A 26,252-nucleotide genomic window follows, 5' to 3' on the forward strand; every position below is an offset into this window, starting at 1 on the left:
TCCTTCATATCTTAAAGGTATCAAGGTGAATACTGGAAATTACACTCTCTGACTGACTATAATGGGAGAAGCTCTTCATTTTTATTCAATCCTCATGTACTAAATAAAGCATGAGTTTATAAAGGGATTCATTTCCAAGTATAATTCATAAGTAGTTATCAGAACACTCAAATGAGGTGGGGGGGACCAGTTAGCTCTTTTTAGATACATTTTAATCTCTCTTTGACATTCATAAGAGGATGATGCTGCATTTAAGAAGATGTTTTAAAACCTGCTGTTTCTTGAAATGCCTAGTAATTTTGGAAGGGAAAGCTTTAGTCTTGCTTTAAAAAGCATATGTTTGGTGGGGCGGAGTGAGGTGGGAAGTTGCCTGTTAAGATGCTGCTTATGTATTTTCCTACTCGAAAATTATGGTGACATATAAATACGTCTCACATTTCCCTCATCTGTCAGGCGTAGCCAAGGGAGCAAGAGATGGGGAACTATAACCACTGTTTGACAGGAGTCACTAAAATCGTTTAAATTATAGAACTTAAAAAAATGTTGATTAACTGATACCGTTTCCATAATATTTTTGACCTATGAAATAGTTCCCTTCAAAATCTCAAAATAGAATTTTTAAAAATTAAAAACATGTCCCAGATGTTAGAGGAAAAAAAAAAAAAAAACTTTGTATACCGTTTATATAAACAACAAAAAGAACATAAGACAGTGACTATTCTTGGTACATGGGGCTTCGCAGGTGGCACAGTGGTAAAGAATATGCTTGCCAGTGCGGGAGACATGGGCTCGATCCCTGTGTCAGAAAGATTTCCTGGAGGAGGGCATGGCAGTATCCTTTAAAGTTGTGTTTTATAGTTAATATTGGAAACTGTTGCTATCTTCAATTGGCATTTACGTATACATAATATTTTTAACAGAAAATAGCATTTTCTACAGATACACATAAGCTCAGAGCAAATTCTGCTAAATGGAGGCTTTTCTCAAAATAGCGTTTTCCCCCCATACTGAAATGTGTACATATTTTAGCCCAAATATTTTCACAAGTCTTTTATCCCCGCTCAGGATTCTTATCACCAATAAATATTTGTTATAAGGCAAAACTCATGAAAATAAATTCCTCTTTGGTACTTTTAAATGCTTTGTCACATTTAGATGACACAAAATTATAGATCATTCCTAATTTCACTCCGTTGTAGTACAGAATATAAATGTATCTGATTAAAACCAGGAACATCATCAAAATATTGCCACAAGTTTAGATGCTCCAAAACATCTGTAACCCTATTTTAGGATTAAAACTTGGACACTGAATTCTCTAATGTGGTTAGTGCCTTCCTTTGCTCTGGTTGGGATAAATTTTAACATCTTCCTATTTGTAAGCCTTGTTTTCAGTAACTGCACTTGGTTAAATGCTTTTTAAAATCTGAAATGTTTTGGCACTTCAATCTCTACTTTGAGCAAAGATTTCCAACTGTTTTGGAACAGAACCCACCCCAACTTCACAGCATTCATCCACATACCATCACCACACACTTAGGTTGATTTAGAGAATCATTTCTCAAACATTTCTAAAGCCTAGTTGATGGTGACAGGCAGCAAAATAGAAGATGTGTACTTACAATGCCGCAGTGTTTTTTGTATTCACAAAAACACTTGATCACAAAAATTTCATAGTTCAGTTTTTCTGTTTGCAAGAGAATCCGTAGATGTGGCGATTGCAGCTTGTTAGGATATAGCCACTTGTTGAATGCAGTTTTGAATTAGGTGTATGCCATACCCACATCATATAACTTTCTGCCCATAGGTTTCTTGATTTGGTAAGGACAGTTATTTATAGCATCACAAAATTTGTATTCTGCAAAAACAACTTCATCTTGTTTTAAACTTTTGACCAATTAACAGTTGTATTCACACTAGCATGAGATATTCCACCTGTGACAGAATGAACTTTCACAAGCTTTATTTTGATCCCAGGAAATAGATGGGGGAAAAAAATAAAACCATAATCGAAATTAATGGATTTTTCTGTTTAAAACACCTGTTAATACTAACTTACAACTGGAATCATTTGTATGTTTTTTTCTTCTGCTAATGAAGCCAATAAATTAAAGGTATCACTTCACTTTTCCAATGTGCACCAAAAAAAACTGAACTCAGAAATAAGCAGAATCAACATAGAATAGCAGTCATTTGATCCAGAGGAAAAGTCATGCTTCCTAGAGTGCTGTCAGTGAGCCTTCCATAGCTATCTGTGTTAAATTGTCATCCTTGGTCACAGTCTTATTACAATAACTGTTATGTTAACATTTGCGGTAGCTACTGATGCTTCCTTAGCATCAGTATATTGTATTAGTATACACGCACTTACAGAGTGAATAATATCAGTGAGACTCCCATGCTAGATAATATCAGAGAACATTTTGTGCGAGCTCACATTCATCATCAACTTTCTTAAAAAGGCAAAAATGTAATTTTTCATTTAATTTGTTTTTTTTTCTTTTTCAGCTCATTGTTGCTAAAGGGGATATTGCAAAGTAAAATAGAGTATCAATAAATGACAAAAACACTGTCATGAGCACATTCACATCATTTTTGAAAAGGTCTGTTTCCTGCAAATATTTCACATACACCTAACCTGTAATTTTCTGTTTCCCATGGACGCTTCTGACCAGTGTTTTGTGCATCTCTGGCCGCAGTGTGGGTTAGCACAGGTGGTCAGTGCATCCGGTGTGTGGAGGGGTCTGCCAGGGGAGAATGCAAGGTGTTAGCTGCTCTGGCTGCTCATGTCCAAGTGCTCTTTATTTTATTGGTGAGCATCCTACCTGTTTTCCTTGAAAGAGAGGTATTTACTGCAGCCAAGACTGGAAAAGAACAGGAAAACAGATGGATTGTCATTGGTTACCATTCCGACTTAATTACATGGTAGGATGAAAATTCTCTTCCCCATGCAATTGTCTCATCACTAATAGGCAAGACCATGGCCGAATCTGGAAGAGCAAAGTGGAGGCTGCATGCTCAGTCACATTTGATTCTTTGCCACCCCATGGATTGCAGCCTGCCAGGCTCTTCTGTCCATGGGATTTTCCAGGCAAGAATGCTGGAGTGAGTTGCCATTTCCTAGTTCAGGGGATCTTCCTGACCCAAGGATCGAACCTGCATCTCTTGGGTCTCCTGCCCTGGCAGGTGGATTCTTTACCACTGCGCCACCAAAGTGGAAGTTACCAAACCCAATCTTGGTGCCTTTTATTGCAACTCTTAATAACAGTCCTTGGTTTAAACACATGAAACATCTGGACAAACCTTCATCTGATGGGCTGCAGGGGCAATGGGTATAATCTAGTGCTTTCACAGATAAGCCAGGACCTAAGGTCACCCAGGCTTCCTGGTGGTTTAGTCAGTAAAGAGTCTGCCTGCAATGCAGGAGACCACGTACAATGCAGGAGACCTGGGTTCAATCCCTGGGTCAGGAAGATCCCCTGGAGAAGGATATGGCAACCCACTCCAGTATTCTTGCCTGGGAAATCCCATGAACAGAGGAGCCTGGTGGGCTACAGTCCATAGGGTCGCAAAGAGTTGGACACGAATGAGCGACTAAACCACCTCAAGTCACCCTAGTCAGAGATCACATTTGTCTGTCTGTTTCATACAGTCCTCCTTTGGCCAGACTGTTCTGATAAGCCTGCCGCTCTGCCCTCCTATATTGCTAGCTTCCAATCCCACTGCTGAGTGAGCTTTTTAAAAAGTCCTTGTGAGAACACATTGCTGGGTAACACCCCTCAGTATTGTCCTCTTGAGCTGGAATAGTTGAACTCTTCACCGTAGCCCAGGGAGCCTCTTACGCATCCACCCACCCAGCTGGCCCTGTAGATTTTAAGTTTCCAGGTGCCGCATACCTTGCCTGTCTATTCTCTTTGCCAGGGTGGTTCATGAGAGCCACTCAATACACTTTCTCGAAGGAGTGAATATGATTTGAGTCGATGAAAGGAAAACAGAAGAAGTATCTTGCTAATCCATGGGGATAAGGAATGCAAGTCTAAATCTCTACGTCCTAAATACTATTTCTATCTCTGATAACAGAGTTGGACAGCAGAATGTAACAGGACTACATCCTCCTTCTCCACCATCAGAGGTGTTATGATGCCTACAAACCGTTCTGATTCTCAGTCTCCCATCCCTCCCCGCCCCCGCCCCAACCCAGGGAGAAAAGTGTGAATTCTAGTGCGTCTATTGTTTCCTCCAGCATTAGGCCAGGAATTTTGTTTGGCGTATACTTGGTGTATGTGGCAAGGAAAGGTGCTTTTCTGATTGATTTGGGGGAAATGGGGCCACGTGATGGTGGTGGTGGAGGAGTACTTTGAAATCACGGTTTTGAGATCTGTGTTCTTACATGACTGCTTTCTGTTGGATCTCTTTTTAAAACATGCTGCCGTTCAGTTTCATCATGAATGCCTTTCCAAGGACAGTAAATGGTTTTACACACTATGACATCGTTTCCATGGCAACTAATGTATTTTAGCAGAGAGAGAGAGACTCTGCTAGAAGTAGGCTAAAAAGGACAAATACAGAAATGGCACAGTGTAAAATGTGGGACAATGTGTGTTGTAGTAAAGATTTTTTTTTCTGACTTCTTGTTTAGGAAAACCTGTGTAAGTAGATCCTGGTTTCTTAACTCTTAGTAGTAAAGTGTTTACTGTACCCAACATTATCTAGTATTCTGCTGACACAGTTTCTTTATTTAGTACTTGGGGTTTTTTTTGTTTTTGTTTTTTGTTTTTTGCTTGCTTGTCTGTTTGCTTTAACATGTTCGTTCCATTAACATACAACGTTTGTAATTTCACCCATTTTTAAATGGTGAAACTTCATCTTCACCTCGAGTTCTCCTGTGGTAGCCACCTTACATCTCTGCTGCCCTTAATGACAGAGCCACTGTGGAGGGCTGTCCCCACTACCTGTCTCCACATAGCATCTGTTAAAAAAAAGAGTCAAAATCATTCCAAGCAAGATTTTACCCCACCACTTGCTCCAGTTACTCACCTCTCATCCTCTAAGGTTATTACAATTTAGCTCTTGGATTTTTCAGAAGCTAACATGTGAATGTAAATATGACTGACTGTTAGTTGCCCAGTTATGTCTGACACTTTGCAACCCCATGGACTGTAGCCCACCAGGCTCCTCCATCCATGGGATTTTCCAGGCAAGAACACTGGAGTGGGTTGCCGTTTCCTTCGCCAAGGTATCTTCCCAACCCAGGAATCAAACCTGGGTCTCCTGCATTGCAGGCAGACTCTTTATCATTTGAGCTTCAGGGCTTATAAGTATACATTTCAAATAATTCCACAAAGCATCAAGCCCCATGTGTGAGCCTTTGTGTAAACCTAGTTTTAAAAAAGTAAGGGTTTGGGTTACCCTGCTTTGCGCACCTGAATGTACTTGGATTTTTTGTTATATGATATCAAAATGCTCTTAAGTAAACCCCAAATGGTGGGCAGATAGCAGACAGCTTCCTATTTAACAGAAAAAAAAGAAGCCAAGGGAACGCTCTCATGACTTAGAAAGATAGCAAACCAGTCTCTGGGATGGACGAGGGATGACACCCTCATTTGTCTTTTGTTGGACCACATGGTGCATTTAAAAAATTCAAACCAACATTTAAAAATTGAGCACTTTTATATAAAAACTGAGATTTCCAGCTTCTCTTGGAAAAAAAAAACAGGGAGGTCTAGCCAAGCCTGCCTTCCGTCCTGACAACAGCCTGCCCAGGCAGCATTGCAGCTGTCCTCTTGGAATGGAGCAGGGTTGTTCCGCTCACCCCAGCCCCATCTCACATGCTCCATTCATTCCTTTTACCTGCCTGGCTGCTGTGGGTTGTTTAATATGTGACTGTTGCTGTACCCTCTCGCTTTGCCCAATCACAAAGCAAATAAATAGCAGAGCTAGGAGCAGAACTTGGTTTCCAAGCCAACTGCTTCCTCCCTGGCTGTGTACCAAAATTCTGTGTGTTGGAGTGTAATTCATAGTTAGTGGTGAGAGGGATCATTAGGAAGCGGAGTCTATGCTTTGCACCTTACTGCTTGCAATAGAGCCTGTGGTTAATTGTACTAGGCACATTGTTCATATTGAGGGACTTTCCCCTTCTGTTTCTCTCCGAAGGTTGTATGTGCTGTTGGTTGTGATGGGCAAGATGGCAGTGCTCCACTAGTGTTAACATTTCTGTGTGCATAGGCAAGAGGGGGAAAGCTCCAATGTCATAACAGTGGTTCCAGAGTTTCTAGATTTTTCATTGAGGTACATGAATATTTATATAAAAGAAATAAGAAGGGGGTAGTAGCCCAAAGTGTGTCTGACATCGGCCAAGGCCCATGACATCTTCTCAATGTAGGAGGCTCAAAGGTGTCCCCAGCCACTTTTGCTGTCCTCTCCCAGACTCACCTTTTCCTTTGAATTCCTTCTGGGTCCCCTTGATTTCAGGGAGCTGAAGACACCCTTGAGGGTGGCATCCATTTGTCCCCAAGCTCTTCACTGCCCTATGCCCCTCACCACTTTGAACATGTACTCATCACTATGCCTTTTCTAGGGGTGGGTAGGATGGGAGAAGAGTTGCAGGTGCCACCGCCTCGAACCTTCTTAGAAGGTTCATGTGTACAGGAAGACACAGGAGAATGAGCTTGTCTGGGACTAAAAGTAATGGCCAGAGGCAGGGGAAAATTTTTTTTCCAGGGAAAACGGGGTAATGAGGAATACCCCACAACGAAAGGCCTTGTCTGAGCAGGGTCCCGTCCTGGGGCCAGCCCCAGCTGGGGGCTGCACAGCAGAGCAGGGTGCCCTGCATGTCTGCGTGCAGCTGTGGAGGTCCCGGGCGCCCACTGTGAGAGTGGGCCTGTTCCTGGGTTGCAGGCAGGGAGCCAGGGACTGCCCCCTCGCCAGAGAACATTGAGGCGCTTCTGTGTGCACTCTGTATGTGTCTCAGCTTTCTTTGGAATTGTGGCAGAGTCTGGCCCTGCCTGGTCTTTTTGTGCCTTGGATCCTAAGTTAAGAATAACTGAAGGAACAGTGCCCCTGTTGACACGCTTGATATGGAAGCTGCTATCAAATGGCCATTTTATCCTTGGTGGCCACTGACATCACACCACGTACAGCTCTGAGTTCTCACTTGAGTTCTGATTGAATAGAGCTGTGATCGTTGGAGCAGAAAGAAGCCATTCAGACGTGAATATGTGGAGACGTGTCTAGTAACGTGCAGATGTTTTTTGGCAGGTCAATAAATATTTTAAGTCTTTTGCAAGTAGTGAAAAGGGTTGAATTGGGAATAGAGGAGATTCTGTGGCAAGAGAAAAGTATACCTCATTTCTCTCTCAATCTTCCATTTCTTAAAATAATCAAACAAAAGCCCAAGCCACAATTTAAATCTTGGCTACATCATGGCCCTTCCTTACATTGTATCTTAGTCAAGACATGATTATGATTCTAATGTATTGAATCTTGGTTTCTCGGTCACATTTTTCAAGTAAAAAGGAAACACTGGGTAACATTGAAAGTAACAGCCGAATCTTCAGAATGGATCTTTGTCACTTATTTATAGCTAAAGACATGGGACTAAATTGAAAAAACAGGTCATCTTCTGGGTACATGGGTGTATGTGGCATGTGGGCGCACCCTGGATTTATAACCCCCTTCCTTCCCCAGCACCCTCCGCGCTCCTACGTGCAGGAGGTGGCAGGTCGGCCTGATTCAGTGCAGTTTCATTTCCTTCATTTCTGTGTTCAGTTCTTCATTAGTCACCCTGCCCCTCTCCACCCTTCACACCTCCATCCACAGAGATGGCACAGGTCCCCTTTGTGTTGCCGGCACGGTACTTACTCACTGCCATTCTGGCCGCAGACAAGCTGGTGTTCCATTGAGAGGCAGGGACCAGTCCTACCTGAAGTGCTATAGGCACATGGAGGAGAGGAAATCCAATTCTTCATAGAAGTAGGGCTAGAGGGGAACAGGTGCGGAAAGGTGGTTCTGTCCTGGGCCCTGAAGGCCAATCAGGAGAGGATGCTACTTACCCAGCAGAGTGAGTGAGACTGGAATGAGGATCCTTAGTCCAGGGCCAGGAATATGCTGGGGCTTCTATCTGTTTTTCTACCCTTTCCTAAGAGAGAGGTGGGTTGAAAATATACTGGTGGGTGCAGATGTGTGCCCCTCACTGCCCGACTTCTAAACTGGTGTACACTGTCTCTCACCACCTGGCCTCTGCCTTAGCTTCCCACCTTTCTCCCTCTAGCCTCCCACCGTCTGCACCCACCCCATGGCCTGTGCACTGTCAAGCCTCTTGCCATCCTCCAAACATGTGGCCAGTGTCCCTATGCCAGGTCAGGGTATTCCTCTGCTGGCACTGTCCTCTCACAGGGTATATGGTAGGTGCCCATGGGAGAGGTCCCCTGGCATCTGAAATAGGAGAGCAGGAGGGGTGGGGTGGGGGTGGCTATATCGAGAAGGAGCTTGAAGTTGAGGGCTTCTCAGTATTATTTTTGGAGTTTCCTCTAAAAAGAAAAATCTTTGTGTATTCCCCCAATGATGGAGGACTTGAGCTGATCTAGAGAGTGGGGAGGATTCATTTTGGGTCCAGGCCTCATCCTTCAGCTTCCCTTCCTGCAGTTGATCACACATTTGCAGCGTTTATGGATTACTTTGCCAACAAAGGTTTGTCTAGTCAAGGCTATGGTTTTTCCTGTGGTCATGTATGGATGTGAGAGTTGGACTGTGAAGAAGGCTGAGCACCGAAGAATTGATGCTTTTGAACTGTGGTGTTGGAGAAGACTCTTGAGAGTGCCTTGGACTGCAAGGAGATCCAACCAGTCCATTCTGAAGGAGATCAGCCCTGGGATTTCTTTGGAAGGAATGATGCTAAAGCTGAAACTCCAGTACTTTGGCCACCTCATGCGAAGAGTTGACTCATTGGAAAAGACTCTGATGCTGGGAGGGATTGGGGGCAGGAGGAGAAGGGGACGACAGAGGATGAGATGGCTGGATGGCATCACTGACTCGATGGACATGAGTCTGAGTGAACTCCAGGAGTTGGTGATGGACAGGGAGGCCTGGCGTGCTGCGATTCATGGGGTCGCAAAGAGTCGGACACGACTGAGTGACTGATCTGATCTGATCTGATCTGATGGATCTGCCTTTTCCACTGGGGGAATCTGGATCACTTCAGTCATGTTTTCAAACAAAGTATCAGTACTACTTCAGCAGGAAGAACAAAAGCATGGACCATGCCCTAATGCCCAGAAACCCACAATTGGGGGCTTTTATATGGAAATAGTCAACTATTTGGGCTTCCCTGGAGGCTCAGATGGTAAAGAATCTGCCTGCAATGCTGGAGACCTGGGTTCGATCCCTGGGTCAGGAAGATCCCCTAAAGAAGGGAATGGCAACCCAGTCCAATATTCTTGCCTGGAGAATTCCATGGACAGAGGAGCCTAGCAGGCTACAGCCCATGGGGTTGCAAAAAATAAAAAAAAGAGTCAGACACGATTGAGTGAATAAGCCAAAAGGTGAATAATTGGTCAGTTTTTTTAATGTGAAAGTGTTAGTTGCTCAGTCATGTCCGACTCTGCAACTCCCTGGACTATAGCCCGCCAGACTCCTCTGTCCATGTAATTCCCCAGGCAAGAATATTGGATGGGTTGCCGTTTCCTTCTCCAGGGGATCTTCCCTACCCAGGGATTGAACCCGAGTCTCTGGCATTGCAGGCAGATTTTTTACCATCTGAGTTACCAGGGAAGCCCTTTTAAAATATAGGAGTCATTGAAATAAAATACTACCTCTATTTCATCTAAGTATTTGATGACCAAAATTTATTTGTTCTGTACTTTTCAGAAACAGCCTTTATTTAAGAATGGTATAACTGGTTTTTAAAAAGCTAAAGCTACTCTTCATTCAAGATGGGTTGTCATATGAATTTTACTTTCAGGCAATTCTATTTCATCCACCCGTATTCTCTTTGAAACAATGGAGCTGGTGCCTAAAAATATCTCAGGCCGTGTGTGCTTGCTGTGAGTCTTTGAAGTTGACGCTGTGACATCCTTCTGGTTTCTGGCTTCGGGATGGTGCATATATGTATTGTCTTTGTTAATTAACTCCGTCTGTTTAGTAAGCCTGAAAAAGAAATTGGATGATGCTGCATGTATGTACGTATGGATAAGATTCTTTGTGTAGTAGTGAGCCAGCAGCTGCAAGTGGGTTTTCAGTTTTCCTTTTAGTACTGATTGTTAAAGAGCCATGGAGTGAAGGCTCATTCTTTCAGAGCATGTTGCTGAATTTGGTACCCTCTGAGGTTGCTATTGTGCTGTGTACATGGGAGAGGCCAAGTTTTCTCACTGCTTTGGATGAGGGTAATGATTCTCCACCTGCTCTTTCTGTGGCAGATGAAGGCAGCCCTCATCTGGCAAATTAGAACATTCTACTTTATAAATCAGAATGCTGCTGCTGTTGCTGCTGAGTCGCTTCAGTTGTGTCCAACTCTTTGCGACCCCATGGACTGTAGCCCACCAGGCTCCTCTGTCCATGAGATTCTCCAGGCAAGAATATTGGAGTGGGTAGCCATTCCCTTCTGCAGGGGGTCTTCCCAACCCAGGGATCAAACGCTTGTCTCTTAGGTCTCCTGCTTTAGCAGGCAAGTTCTTTACCCCTAGCACCACCTGGGAAGTCCATATATCAGAATGACAGCCTTCCTAAACCTCTTTGTAAGTATTTAAGAATGGACGTCAGTCTTCTCTGTATAGATAGATGTTCCCTTTGGTGAAAAGTTCTTATAGTACTGACTGACTCTTTGCAGGTTATAGAGAGGCCAGTTGAAATGTCTAGAAAGAGAGAATTCCTTTTTCTTTTTTCTTTAATAGCTCAACACTGTCTAGACCCCCAGTGGGGGAGCCAGAAGAGAAGGCATGTATTGCCTAGTGGCGTTTGGTAGGATAAAACAGCGTGTCTCAGAAGCCAGGAAGAGATGGGGCTGTGGGTTGCCCAGGCACGGACTGTGGCAAACTCATTAGCCCATTCTCTCCCTCCAGCCTCTGTGCTGCTTCTCTTGCATGTCTGCAGTGAGTTCATGATTTGAATGCCCATCTGCGGAAGACAATATATCAGTTTCTAATTCTCTTCCCCATGGTCATTTTTTTCTTCCCTTCATTCTGAGTCATCTTTGATTAAACAAAACAAAGATGTGACTGTTAATTATATAGTCTTCCAAATAGTGTAAAAATTCTCTTGTGTGTGTATGAAGGGGGGATGGTTTTGATGAGGTTGATAATTTATGATGGGGGTATTTTAAACCATGGGCCAGAAAGAAAGATGCTAAGAATCATACTAAAAGCAAGTTTGAGTCTCTACTAAGATAGGAAAAATTGTTTCTGCTTTTTTTTCCTGCAGATTTTTCAAACCTTTTACTTTCTACCCTGACATATTGTTGTCAACATAATTCCACTCAACTGTTTTTATTGTTCTTTTTAGGCACCTTATTAAAACAGAAGCTTTGTTCAAGCAGCTAGAATCACAAAGAATAAATGAGGTATTGGAACACAGTATTGGCAGGTTGTAGGCAGAGTACTGGTAAAGAATTCACCTGCAATGCAGGAGACCCCAGTTTGATTCCTGGGTCGGAAAGATCCTCTGGAGAAGGGATAGGCTACCCACTCCACTATTCTTGCCTGGAGCATCCCCATGGACAGAGGAGCCTGGTGGGCTGCAGTCCATGGGGTCACAAAGAGTCAGACACGACTGAGCGACTAAGCAGCAGCAGACAGAGAACATGAGAAATCTGGAGGTCTTGATCCTGGCATTTTAAAGATTCATGTGAAGTGGGCATGGGTGCCATCAGTCAGCATCAGCTGAACCCAGGACTTAACACAAGGTTCTAAGGTGATCTCGGGACTAGGTTTCCATGCACAAGTTGTGCAGGCTGCTGGGTTGGCAAAGCCTCTTGGAGAGGGTCTCCCAAGCTGATGGGAAAGCAGGCCCATGCCAAGAAGCCTGCTTCGACAGTGAGGCTTGCCCACAGTCAGACAGGAAGTGGGGCAGATAGGGTCTGGGGACTAAGGAAAGATTTAAGCCAAGAGGTATGTTGAACAAGACCTTGGGGACACATTTTTAACATGTCCCAGCTATGGATGACTTATAGGCATTCTGCAAAAGGAGTGTGTGTGTGTGTGTGTGTGTGTGTGCACGCATGCATGTGCATACTCAAGATCTCCATCTCTATTTTTCCTGGTTCTGGAAACTTAAGATCTCGTGCTGGCTTCCTTTGGTTGTACAGGCCCAGGTCTTTGCAGTTGCAGGCAGGTGTTTGTGGCAACTGTGACTTCACAACAATTGTGTGAACAAGAAAAAAAATTGTGGGCAAATCGATTGTCTGCAGCAAGTGAAAATTCTATGGTAGTGCTTTGTGGGTGGTTTACAGGTGAAGAATGCTCAGTTCCCTTGTAATTTTTTTTTTCTTCTACAGTTTTTTGAAGAAGGAGGATGCTGATCTAGACGTGGAAAAAGTAAGTTGGCAAGTTTTGCACTAAAAGCACGTGCCTTGTAAATTAGAAAGGGGTGTCCACCAGGATTAGGTCCACTTTGAACTTGGAATTGTGACTTTGAGCCCGTGGATTTCTGAGAATGAGGTTGAATTGGAGGTGGAGCTGGTGTATGATATAGAAAGCCTTAACTTACTTAGGTCAACCTGCTACTTGCCCCTCTCTCCTTGTTTGTAACACTCAATTTTGAAAATTATGGGAACATATGTTTTAGCTCTAAGATACGTCTCCCCAGCCCAGAAATAGAACAGAACAGCTGTCCTGTGGCTGCTGAGTCTTCAAGGGCTGGTGGGGGGTGAGCAGCCCTCCAGCTTCTGGTTAAGACTGGTTAAGGGAAGGTTCATTCATTGCTGGGTTTTCCTCTACTGTCAGATGGCTGCTGTTTACCGTTGCCCTAGTTGTACCTTCAAATTGCAGTCACTGTGTGACTGTGTGCTTTCATTCGCTTAACATTTTTTTGGTGCCCATTGGATGCTGGACACCTTGCTGGACTCTGCTGAGACAAAAATGAATGAGAAAGACAATACAGAGATAATTATCGCACAGTCTGATAGAGCTGTGCAAAAAGGGTTCTGGAAGCTCCAGGTGAGGGCTGGGCATCCAGAGAAGCTGCTGGAGGGAGGGGGCGTGGGAAGGAACCACGTGTTCATTCTTTCTGCAGACTGGGTGAGTCTTCTCTGCCTGTTCTTCCCTTGCCTCCCAGGCCCCTTGGGTTCCCAGAAAAGGCTGGACTTACACAGGTCTCACCAGCCAGCTATAGGATCCTTCAGTGCCCCAGACTCCACTGACCAGTCCCATGGCCTCGAGTGTAATCTTTTATTGGATCCCTGGTCAGTCAGGGACTGCCATCTGATCATTCTAGAATGACGTGGATGTTATTTCTTATTTTGAATTTATGTGCAAAAGAGGTTCTTCTCCTAAACTAGAGCCATTCTGTCTGCAGACAGTGCACTTTTATTTTCAAGTCAAGGAAATACAACTCTCTTGAAGCCTTGTTTGAGAACAGTTATGAGCAACCTCTGATCTTTGACCCCATGCAAACTCCCCAGCTTCTGCAGAATGATCTGTGATCTCCTTTCAACCTGGCCTTTTTAGCTCATACAAACCAAGGGACTCAAGGAAGTAAAAAGGCTCTAGTCAGGGCCAGTAGAAGGGAGCCTTTGTAGAAACCCCATGGGTTAGATCTTGACTGTGGAGGCCAGAAGTCAGGAGGGACATCCCTATGGGGGTGAACCCTGTGGCCCTCCTGGGCCAGGCCAGACCTCCAGCAGCCAGAGTCTCTGGGTGTCAGGAGCCACCCCAGGGTGGTATAGCACGGACCAGCAGAACACCCAGCAGAGATGAGGGCGGGGAGAGGATCCAAGAAGTGCCTGGTGATGCTCCAGGCTACAGAGCCTGCCTGGCCTCATGGAGCCCAGGCCACAGTGAATCCCACAACCACAAGGCCAGGAGATCCAGCTCATGGATGGGGTGCATCTGTCTGTGCAAGCCCACAGGCAGACCAGAGGGCTTACTTAGCAAATGGAGTGGGGAGCCCCAAGTGGAATGAATTAAATTCTTGCTTCAGCTCTACTGTTCACATGCTCTAAGATCTTAGGCAAATCTCTTTTCCTTTCTGAGCCTCATTTTTCTCATCAGTAGAGAGAAATTCCTTTTCCAGGACCAAGTAGAATTCTTCATTTTTTAACTTAAAAACACGAAACGTATTTTTTATTGTTGTTTTCTAACTTGAGCCTTGTATCAGAAAGGAAAAGTGGTTGCTGCTGCTGCTGCTGCTAAGTCGCTTCAGTCGTGCCCGACTCTGTGCGACCCCATAGACGACAGCCCACCAGGCTCCCCTGTCCCTGGGATTCTCCAGGCAAGAACACTGGAGTGGGTTGCCATTTCCTTCTCCAGTGCATGAAAGGGAAAAGTGAAAGTGAAGTCGCTCAGTCGTGTCTGACTCTCAGCGACCCCATGGACTGCAGCCCACCAGGCTCATCCATCCATGGGATTCTCCAGGCAAAAGTACTGGAGTGGGGTGCCATTGCCTTCTCCAAAGTGGTTGTTGGCCACAATCTAAAGAAGACTTAATAAGGCTGGCCATGGGCTGGGAGCTCCTTGCAGGTGGAGCCTGATCGATTGTACTGACAGCAAGGTGTGTCTAACAGTGGGATGAACTGTGTAACTGACCCTGTTTTGGGCGTTGGATGTTTGTTAGCACTGAGGGAATTTAGACTGAAAGAAGCGAAACCTGGGCTGGGAAATGCTTCTTGAGCCAAGTGAGTTTGGGCTCCTCTGAAGGGTTCTGCCCACACCCTCCCAGTCAAGTAGTTAGTGACCTGAAAAACACTTAACCACCAGAGGGGAGTTCACTATTTTAAAAGCTCTGATTCAAAAGCTTCAATTCCAGAATCTTTTTCTAATGCTCCAAGAAGGCTATTGATACAGATATGCCAAATAATCTTTTTGCCTGTGTTTATATACCTGCCAGGAAGAATCTAGTACAGGGTGTAGCTCCATTGTTTAAGTAAATGATACCTGTTAGCCAACCCAAGTGAAGAAAATTCACTGATGTCAGAATGTCTTTGTTTCCTAATGGATTTTTGAGTTTTCTCTTTTAGTTGAACATTTTTGTAAGGATAGAACTAGGAAAGGAAAATTAGCTTTGTTTTGACATGTCAAAGTTTAGAGATACATCAGCATACATTCTATTATTATTGTTTGTAGTTTACTGGATTTCCACTACATTCTGAGTGCTTTTTATGTATGCCGCACTTCACCATTACAGCAATATTGTGAGGTGACCATGTCCCTTACCATGAGTTGCTTAAGGCACCATAGTAGTAGCAAGGATTCTAGTCGTACTTATCCAGTCCAAAGCCTTTTCTTTCCCATGCCCCATCTTACCTTGGAATTGATATAGTGTTCAATGTATCTTTTAATATTTTCTATTGTGATAAAAATAACATAATATAAAACATTACTATTTTAACCATGTTTAACTATATAGTTCAATGGCACTAAGTACAACTCTCACCATCATCCGCTCCCAAATTTTTCACCTTCCTAAAATGAACTCTGTTCCCATTAAACACTAACTCCCCATCCTCTCTCCCCACCTCACCTCCATCCCTCTGACATCTACCGATACACTTCCAATTCTATGAATTTGACTGTTGAGAGAGTATATTTGTGTCATCTCCTTTTTAAAAGTTTTATGAGTAAGTTGTAAAAAAGCAATGTTACTTTCTAGAGAGGTCTTCCTTGACTCCCAGTCTGGCTGGAGGCATAGTTATTTGTACAGTAGCCATCTAATATCTTTTTCCTCCTGGAATGTAGCCTTCGGTCTGAATTCTTCATGTATGAAGCCTAGAGCCTGTACCTAGTATGCCTTCTTAAGGTATTGAATGCCACAGGACCAAATTGAGGGGTAATGAGACCCAGTGAAAGCTACGTTGGTAGGTAGAAAAGTTAAAAACTTTATTGTATACGCCAGAAATCATGTTTCTCTTCTCCAGCAATGGGTTTTATCTGTGGAAATCATGCTTGTTAATAGCATTATATGGAGATAGCATGATCACTCCCTATCCTCAAAAGTACAGTTTCAAGCAGACAAACAAATAGATAATTCTTAGAATGAAGTCATCTGGGCAAGTAAAGCAAGTCTGAAGGGAGGAGCAGTAAGAACACAAGGGAAACGTTAAACTTTTTTTTTTTTCCACAGAATCTTATAGAATTATTGAGGAATATACTTCTGAGTATAGTTTCCATAAATCACTGGTTTAAATATATAAGGTGTGTCTTCTAAAAGTGAAACCCATCCTCAAGTGAATTTTAAAGAATATGTAATTTTCTGGGAAAGATTGAAGGCGGGAGGAGAAGGGGACGACAGAGGATGAGATGGTTGGATGGCATCACCGACTCAATGGACATGAGTTTGGGTAAACTCTGGGAGCTGGTGATGGACAGTGAAGCCTGGTGTGCTGTAGTCCATGGGGTTGCAGAGTTGGACACAACTGAGTGACTGAACTGACTGACTGAATTTTGTTTTTATGTCAGAAAAACAAAAATGCACTTTTTAAAATAAAAAGCTGATAAAATTGAGTCATCTTACTTAGTAATTTAAACCTATTTAAATGAATGTGATTAGCATCTCTTTGGTCATAACTACTCTCAAAGTTCTGGGGAGAGAGGTTTGATTTTCATGTACCCTACATGGCCTTGGTCCAGCATGATTAAAGTGTTTTGGCGTCTGCCTTGAGAGAGGCCCCTGTTATATCTGTAGTTCCAGTGAGACTAAGAATTCCTCTACTGTTATCCCAGCTGTTTGCAGGGCTTAGATAGCTGCCTTCAGTCCTCAAATATGGCCAAAATACTACTGTCTCTTTGGTAGGCCACCTCAACTAAAATCATCCTTGAGAAAGAAAAGTAAATTAAAAAGTTACCTCCTGCTTTAGAGTTGTTTCCTTTCTCTCAGTGAATTTCTTTTTCTCAGTGAGTTACTGAAAAATGGAGTAGCTTCTGTATTCATGTGTAAATGCAGAATGCACATAGAAGTTACTCCATTTTTCAGTCTGTCTTTTGTTTTAATAAGTCCCAAAAGAAATGATAAAAAAAAAAAAATCCTAGATTCTTATTGTGAGGCCAATTGTCTTGTGAAAAAAAAAAAAAAGATCTCTTTCTAAACAGTTAATGGTTCAAAATTCAAGACTGCATTAGAAAATAAGCTTTAAAGTCATGTATGATTCCTACACAGCCGGTTGAAAAGAGAAAAATTTGTGACCCAATGGACTGTATCCCTCCAGGCTCTTCTGTTCATTGGATTCTCCAGGCAAGAATACTGGAGTGCGTTGCTATGCGTTTCTCCAGGGGATCTTCCCAATCCAGGGATCAAACCCACGTCTCCTGCACTGTAGGCAGATTCTTTACCACTGAGCTATCAGGGAAGCCTTTAGTGGGGGTAATATAATTTCCAGGGGTCAGAGGATCATCAGGACTTATATGGAATGTCCAAAGGCTTAAGAATGCTGGTCAGTGGGAAGGCATGCGGCTGTGTCTCCGTGGGCATGTAGGGGGTTTGGTGTTAGAGGTACTGCCTCCCTGAGTATGCTGCTTGCTCTAAGGAGAAGGAGAGAGAGAGAAGAGGACCAGCATGAGTATAACGCCCTGCTGTCTGTAGAAGCTACTCTTCCTAAATGGAGGGGAGGGCTCCCCAGGTGCTGTGGGTCCCTTAGGCCCTCTGACACAGGTGCGTAGAATACTGCCAACTTCAGGACCTGTGAGATGCCCAGTTTGCTTCCATTCTCCATGTCCTTCGCCCCAACCTCACACACAGACTGACCTATTCTACTGGTGACTGAGCATCGGGAAAGACCAGCCTTTGTTTCACTTAGCGGAGGCCAAGCCTGACACAGCCTGTTCTCCTGGTGATTAGGGATCAAGAAAAAGGAATGGCTTTTGGTTGGGGATGGGGGAATGTCTGTGTTTACAAGCAAGAAACTTGCACAGAATTCTGTTTTAGATTGAAGAGCAAACTTTTAAAAGTCCTGGATTAAAAATAGTTGTTATGCATCACCCGTAATAACTGACCAACTTTCTTTGACATATATCTCTAGATTGTAAAAACTAAGCACCACCACTGTCCAAGAAGAAAAAACATGCCCTATGCCAGTTCCTAGATTATTTCCTAGATAATATTTCTAGATATATTTCCTAGATAATATTTCCTAGATAATAAGAGATCCGTCTTCCTAGATATTATAAACTCAGGCAGATATTGATGGCAATTGGAAGAACTGCGGGTAACAGTATTAGATTGTGATTCAAGGAAAGAGCTGAAAGGCTGGGATGGATTATCTGCTGCTGGATGCAGAAGAGTTAATTTATCCTTTCCTCAAACATTGATGAACCCAGGTGGGCCAACCACTGTGTAGACCACATGTCATCTTATTCAGTTGTCCTGTTTTGCATGTGAGGAAAATGAAGCTCAACAGAAATGAAATGATTTACCCGAGGACTTGAATCTTGGAAGCAGCAAGATCTAAATTAGGTCTCGGTCTCTTTCCTCTCCATGTTGGAGCTTCTGTCCTGAGGTTCTCTTGAGCAGAAGACAAATGAATCATCAGCAGCCTCATGTCATCAAACTGGTAGTTTTATATGTACCTTTCATTTTCCCTTCCTTGATTTTAAAAGGACTTTCTCCCTTATGGGGTGGTTTTTAAAATAGTAATGATGTTTTTATCAGGGAGGTGTTAGAAACTCAAAACGGGAACCATGTCCTGCAGCTGACCTGGTGCCACCAGGCGGTCCCCTGGGTGACAGCATGAGAGTTGACTTGGAGAGATGGTGGTGGTGGGAGTCTAGGCAGGCCTGCAGGACCTTCCTCCTCTTTCCGAGGCCGGTTCCTAGGCTGGGGGATCATGCTGTTGTATTGCTCATCTAAGTAGCATTCATCATTCTCGGAAGGCTGGATGTTGCCAGGCGAGGGTGGGGAGAAATGCTGCCCACATCACAATAGAGAATCAAGACACGATCCCACCTATGCTGGAGGCTCTCTCCTCCCATGTGTGCAGGCAGATTGCTGGATCGTCTCTTCCACAGCAGTGAGGAGGCCTGCTGGGTGGAGGTTAAACCAGCTGGTTGTCTGCCCTGCTTGGACTTACTGTCTGCTGAATTTGTGTGTGAAGCAAAGATTATTAGTAAAATGTGCACTCAGAATGGCTTAAAAGATGCCTTTTATCACTGTCCCCAAACACTTTTAAAAGCAGAGCCATACTTGTTCTAAGTCTGGTTTGGAATAGGCCATAAAAACACATACAAATTCAAACTTCTTCCTTGAAGAAGGTTATTCCTGCCCACTTTTTGCCCTCAGCAAAATTTAACTAATCAGAAAACCTTCCTTTTAGTTTACTGTGACTGTCATCACAAATGAGTACAAACGTGGTCTCTTAAAACAACAGAGGTTTGGTCTCTCATGCTTTTGGAGTCCGAGTCCATTGTTACGGTATCAGCAGGAATACATGCCTTTCGGAGGCTTTCGTTGTCGGGGGAGAATCTCGGGGGAGAATCGGTTGCTTGTCTCTTCTTTCCCAGTTTTTGGGGCTCCAGATGCTCGTTGACTTGTGGCCACATCTCTCCAGTCCCTGCCTCTGCCTTCAGGCTACCTTCTTCCCTGTGCATCTCCGTCTCATCTCCCTCTGCATCCCTCTTATAAGGATGCCAGTGATGGCTTTGAGCACCTGCTGGATAATCTAGAATCATCTCCTCCTGTGGACATTCTTAGCTTTATCATATCACAGCATTTCATGTCAGGTCATATTCACAAATTGCAGAAATTAGGAAGAGTATACTTTAGGGAGGGGGAGACATTTTTCTGCCTCTCACACCTTCTCTTAGGGGAATTTCTGTGTTTTTCATTTCCTGAAACATAAAGCCTGTCACCATTTATTTTGCAAGTTACTTGAGTGAATTTGATCTTCCTGAAACGGACCACGTGGAAGACCTAGGAACTAACCTTGTCTCCCAGGCCTCACTCAGAAAAGGCAAGGCCAGGCCTGTCTTCATTCTCAGATTGGAATTAATGTGAGAATGAAGAATTAGGGGCTCTGAGAGCAGGGAGGGGACTAGGAAATCAGATCTTCCAGTCTGAGAGAGAAACGGCTACAGAGACAGGGTCATGGAGACAAGGAGCAGAATGGGATGAGCAGTCACTGCGTCAGCCCTTCTTCCAGTGTGTCCCTGCAGGCCCTCAAGCTGTTGCCCATCAGATGAGCCTCTTGGTCTTCCTTCATGCAAGAGCGCTTAACCTGAAAAACCATCCCCGCAAATCCATGTTTTCCTGGCCAACAGCCCTGGTTCTTACAAACCTTCTTACATTACCTGATATCAGGAATTCTGTTATTCTGGTTACTTCTTCCTGGATGCATTCCCTTTATGTCATTGCCTCTTTGAAAGCATGGCACTCAGACACAAACAGTACTTCAGAGATGTCTCAGCCAGTATAGAGTAAGGTCTCTACACCAAAGACTCCTAAGGCCTGTGAGATGCACGTTTTCTGCATCATTAAATGCTGAACCAGTGCAGACCAGGATCACGTCTCTGGTTCAGCTGCTCTGTGGCACTCTTAGCTTGCATTGAGCTTGTATTCAATAAAAATCCTTAAGACTTTAAAATATTAATTGCTTTAAACACATCCCCTTTGCCCCTGCCACGTAAAAATGCTGGGCTTCTGTCTGGGCTTTAGGATGGGGTCAGCTGGGAATCCAGAATATTCCAGATGAGAATCTGGAGAACAGACGGATCCATGGCCAGGGACACGTTCACAGGGACATATGAGCAGCATGTATGTAACAGGTGACAATGAAGGGAGCTGGGAAGGTCTAGCACTGGGGAAGTCCTTCCACGGGTGGCAGTCTGGATGGACATATGTTGTTGGATAGCAGGATTGTATGGCTGAATGAGTCAAGGGGCCAGATGAAAGGAGTGGTGGAGAATGGGGACAAGACCACAGCAGGAAGCCGTAGAAGGTTTGGGTCTACAAGAACAACTTAGAGGATCAACTGCCAGAAGTGGGTGGGGCCCAGAACAGGAGACTGAGCCCAGAGAGTAAAAGGCAGCCCCAGCTCAGAAGTCAGAGTCATAACATTGATGGGACTCTGAAGTCAGAGTCCTGGAGCCTCTCCCACCCAGGGACATGGCAGAGCTTATGATCAGGGTGAGCTGTCCCAACAGAGCAGGCTCAGGAGTCTGGAGCAGGCACCGACATCAGCTATATTTATGCAGTAGATTTCTTTCTTTCTTTCTTTCTTTTTTCTTTTTTGCAGTCAAAAGCAGGATTTTTATCTGTTAACTTGGAGGGATTTTGTTGTTGTTTTGGCTCAGCCTATTAACATCCTTTAAAATCTCTGGTCTTCCTTCCTTCCTTCCTTCCTTTCTTTCTGTTCTGTTTTCTCTCTGTCTATATCTTGGCTCTTCTACATTCTTTTAAAATTTTTTATTGGAATATAGTTGATGTACAGTGTTGTGTTGGTTTCAAGTGTACATTCTTTCTTCCAGTCCATTAACTATCTCCTCTCATCTGAGAATTATTTGTGATCTCTGTAAGCACATCTTGATGAAAGCATCCCTAATAAGCAAGGATGACAAACCTCCCAAGCCCGCATACAAGGACCTCCCTCCAAGTCATTGCTGCTCCCTCTGATGTTTGCGCCCTTGGGAGGGCTATGCAGTCAACCCTGAGTCCAACAAACCCAGCTGTCACTTGGCCCAGGTTTTCACACCTTGCTCAGCTGTGTTTTAGTGACTGTCTGGAACTTTGCTGACGTCAGAATGCTCTCTGTCTGTAATCTGTCACTCAGACAGTCCGTGAAAGCGCCATGAGATGGAGGCAGTGCCACAGGAAGGGGGGTTGGAAGAGTACTTGGTTGTTTGCTACTTTGAGGGCAGAGATACCCGTTTGCTCCGAGCAAACAGAGCGCCCCGCTTCCTGGAGCGCACCCGGGGGCATCAGCTCGCGGGGGGACTTTGAAGGAGGGACTAGAACCCGGTATTCAGATGTGCAGCCCTGATCTTTGTCTTAAGTGTTTGCCTCCACTGAAGACCGATCCTCCCTTGCGGGTCCCGTGTGGTCTGTGGAGAGCAGCCCCCGCTGTCAAGTGAACACAGCTGCTTCTCGGAAGCCGTGGGGTATTCGTGAAGTTGTGAAATACACCACCGCTGAAGAAAGTCAGGGTGTAAAGTGAAGGAAAGGAAGTGGACCATTTCTGTTAACACAAGAAGAGATGAAACAATGCATCCATTCGCATAGTCCTTCCAACAAGGCTACCGTGAGAAAGCGAGATGGTTCCAGAGCCGAGCACAGGCAGCGTGAAGCAGCAGAAAGAGTGAGAGGGCCCAGGGGCTTGACTGAGTCCTGGCGGGGCGTCCAACGAGCTGTGTGGTGGTGACCGTGCGGGAAGCAGAGCGTTATCACTCCTCCACCTGCGGCTGTGCTGAGTGTCTCAAGGAGAGGTGCAGGGCGCCCTGAAATCGCTGCAGTCACTAGGGGACCCCGCATGGGAGTCAGTGAAGAGATGCTGATGAAGGGAGGGCGTTGTAATAATTTACACCTTCTGTCTGTCGTCCTCTTTCTTTGGGCAATACTGTCCAAGGATTGACTAACTTCCAAGTATGCTGTGGAATAGAGTCATACACGGGGTAGGAGGTTTCCTGTCAAAGGAAGGTTTCTTTTCACAACATGATTATATCTTTTGCTACAGTAATTTAACACAAACCAAACTTTTTTTGTGTGTATGTGTGGGAAGATTTTGTTCATCGATAGAAGAAAAGTGGTCCTCCGAGACTAGGGGTGGCGGAAACAGTCATTTAAAAAACAAAGTAACTGCCATTTTGCCTATCATACTATTACCAGATGAAGGAGTCCTTTTTTCCCCCTTATACCAGAGAGCTTGACCCGTGCATCAATGTGAGACTTATTGCAAAAAAAAAAAAAAAAGGTGAATTTGATAATGGGGACAAAATTTGAACAGCTCTTAGATCTTATTAGTTACTTTATTTTCTTTTTGTTAATTTTTTTTTAACTTTTTAAAAACTTAAGACCTGCATTCAATTCCTGGATGGGGAAGATCCCCTGGGGAAGGGAATAGCTACCCACTCCAGGATTCTTGCCTGGAGAATTCCATGGACAGAGGAGTCCAGCGGGTTACAGTCCATCAGGTTGCAAAGAGTTGGATCCAACTGAAAGACCAACACTTTCATAGCCAATTAACAGACAATGTTGTGATAGTTTCAGGTAAACAGTGAAGGGACTCAGCCATACGTATACACGTACCCATTCTTTCCTAAACTCCCATTTTCAGTACCTCTTCATGAAATTTAGAAGTTGTTACAGCCATCATTCCCATGTGTCTCAGCTGATAAAGAATCCACCTACGATGCAGGAGGCCCTGGTTCAATTCCTGGGTCAGGAAGATCTGCTGGAGACGGGTTAAGCTATCCTCTCCAGTATTCTTGGGCTTCTTTGGTGGCTCAGCTGGTAAAGAATCCCCTGCAATGCGGGAGACCTGGGTTTGATCTATGGATTGGGAAGATGCCCTGGCAAAGGGAATGGCTACCCACTCCAATATTCTGACCTGGAGATTTCTATAGATATGGGGTCACAAAGAGTCGGACACAACTGAGTGTCTTTCACTTTCACTTTTCACAGTGATCATTAGTTAAGTTTTAGGTATGCTACTGCTAAGTCACTTCAGTCGTGTCCAGCTCTGTGCGACCCCATAGACGGAAGCACACCAGGCTCCCCCATCCCTGGGATTCTCCAGGCAAGAACACTGGAGTGGGTTGCCATTTCCTTCTCCAATGCGTGAAAGTGAAAAGTGAAAGGGAAGTCACTCAGTCGTGTTTGACTCTTAGCGACCCCGTGGACTGCAGCCTACCAGGCTCCTCCATCCATGGGATTTTCCAGGCAAAAGTACCGGAGTGGGGTGCCATTGCCTTCTCCGAGTTTTAGGTATGGGGAGGCCTTATTGGCATTGTGTCAGGAGTACTTTTTTTTAATATGGCCCTTGAGCTGGTAGAACTAAGAAGTTTTGACAGCCACTATAATATTTGCCATATCTTCTCATATTTGGTGTTACTGATATTGGCTACTAGCCAATCAAGTGACTTTTCTTTTCTATTTCTACAGTGGTCCAGTGGAAAATATAATTAGGGTTCATTGTTTTCTAGACGGTAAATACAACAACAAGACACTGTATAGAGTTGATCCTAGAACAGAATGGGTTTGAAATGCAAGTGTCCACTTACATGCAGAGTTTTTTCAAATAAGTGTTACAGAACTGCATGATCTGCAGTTGGTTGAATCTACAGATGCAGAGCCAAGGATAAGGAGGGCTGACTGTAAAGTTACACGTAGATTTTTGACTGCCCGAAAGGTTGGCTTCCCAACCTCCCCTGTCTGTGCTGTTCAAGGGTCAACTGTAATTTTTTTTTTTTTTGAAGGAAAAAGCAAAAAGCTTCAGAAACAATCATTTCAGACCCCACAGAGGAAGATTCGTCAAGGCAGGAAAAGTGCTTAATTGTTTTTTTGTTTTCAAGTTTTGTTTTTTTTAAACAGACTTCATTTTTTAGAGCAATTTTAGGTCCACAGAAAAACCAAGAGGAAGGTAGAGATTTCTTATGTACCCTCTGCCCCCACACATGCTTCTCCTCCACAAATATTTGTTACAAATGATGAACCGACACTGACATATCATTTTCACTCAGAGGCCATAGTTTGCTTTAGCATTCATTCTTAATGTTGTACATTTTTTGGGTGTGGACAAGTGCATGATAACATATACCAACCATTACAGTACCATACAGATTATATTCAGATCAGATCAGATCAGTCACTCAGTCGTGTCCGACTCCTTGCAACCCCATGAATCGCAGCACGCCAGGCCTCCCTGTCCATCACCAACTTCCGGAGTTCACTCAGACTCACGTCCATCAAGTCAGTGATGCCATCCAGCCATCTCATCCTCTGTCGTCCACTTCTCCTCCTGCCCCCAATCCCTCCCAGCATCAGAGTCTTTTCCAATGAGTCAGATTATATTCACTGCCCTAAAAACCCTCTGTGCTCTGCATATTCATCCTTCTCTCATCCCTAACCTCTAGCAGCTAGTGATCTTTTTACTATCTCTATAGTTTTGCCTTTTTCAGAATGTCATATAGGTGGAATCATACAGTGTATAGCCTTACCTGATTGACTTCTTTTGACTAGTAATATGCATTTACGTTGTCTCCATATTTTTCATGGCTCAACAGCTCATTTCTTCTTAGAGCTGAATCATGTTTCATTGTCTGGATGTACCTACAGTTTATTTATTCATTCATCTCCTGAAGAACATCTTGGTTGCTACTAAGTTTTGGCAATTATGGAAAAACTACTATGAACATCTGTGTGCAGGTTTTGTGTGGATGTAAGTTTCGTTTTCTTGGGGTACATACCAAGGAGCACAATTAAAAGCATTCCTTTTTGTTGAAATTCTAGAATTTTTTTTTTCTTTTGGGGTGGTGGTGTAGAGCCCAAATCAGTGTATGCCATAGGCCTGTTTGTATGTGAATTCTAAGCAGCCCTCATTTCACTGATGCTTTATCCATGAACATCCATCACTATATTTCAGCTCAAATTTGAGATGAAGAATGACTAATTTTTGCTTTTTCTCTTATATTAGCATGTCCCCTGGCTCATAATCATTGAGAACTTTCTTCACCCCAATTGAAGGAACTGACCAACTTGGATGCCTTTGTCCAAGAGCCTTCCTTTTTTCCTTTCTTTTCCTATGACCATGTCCATGAATCAGGTTCTTGGCACCTCAGATTTTGGAATCATCTTCCCTGGCCTCATGTTCAGACTTGTCTGTCAGTTTCTCCGATTATTGCTAAACTCTTGTCTGAATTCTGTTGAAGCCATCCACCGAGCCTGACCCCCTTTCTGAGCCCTGCTATCCTGCTCCTCATGGGGCTAAATATAGAGTTGTTCACAGTATCCTGTCACCTCCTTGCACCTCTACCTTACTTTTCTTGTGATTTTTTCCATATTCCTTCTTTAGTATATCTGTGATCAAGTGAAAACAGGCCCATTAAAGTTAATGGGGCCATGAAGTTTGGTTTTCATGTTATGATACAGGCAATATGAAACATTTTTGAAAAACAATCAAATTAACCAGA

General features: G+C 43.9%; 1 protein-coding gene across 4 annotated transcripts in view; it reads left to right on the forward strand.

The window, feature by feature from the left end:
• Positions 1-26,252, forward strand: part of FYN (FYN proto-oncogene, Src family tyrosine kinase) — a 212,451-nt gene that overhangs the window by 16,458 nt on the left and 169,741 nt on the right. For 3 of the 4 annotated variants that reach the window (XM_061428667.1, XM_061428671.1, XM_061428672.1), the window contains exon 2: positions 12,485-12,524. The exons of the other annotated variant lie outside the window; for it this stretch is intronic. The gene's annotated coding sequence lies outside the window, so the exon portion shown is untranslated. The remainder of the gene's footprint in view (positions 1-12,484; positions 12,525-26,252) is intronic. 4 annotated transcript variants of the gene reach the window in all.

This window comes from Bos javanicus, chromosome 9 (assembly GCF_032452875.1).
Source record: "Bos javanicus breed banteng chromosome 9, ARS-OSU_banteng_1.0, whole genome shotgun sequence".
NCBI classification, from domain to species: Eukaryota; Metazoa; Chordata; class Mammalia; order Artiodactyla; family Bovidae; genus Bos; species Bos javanicus.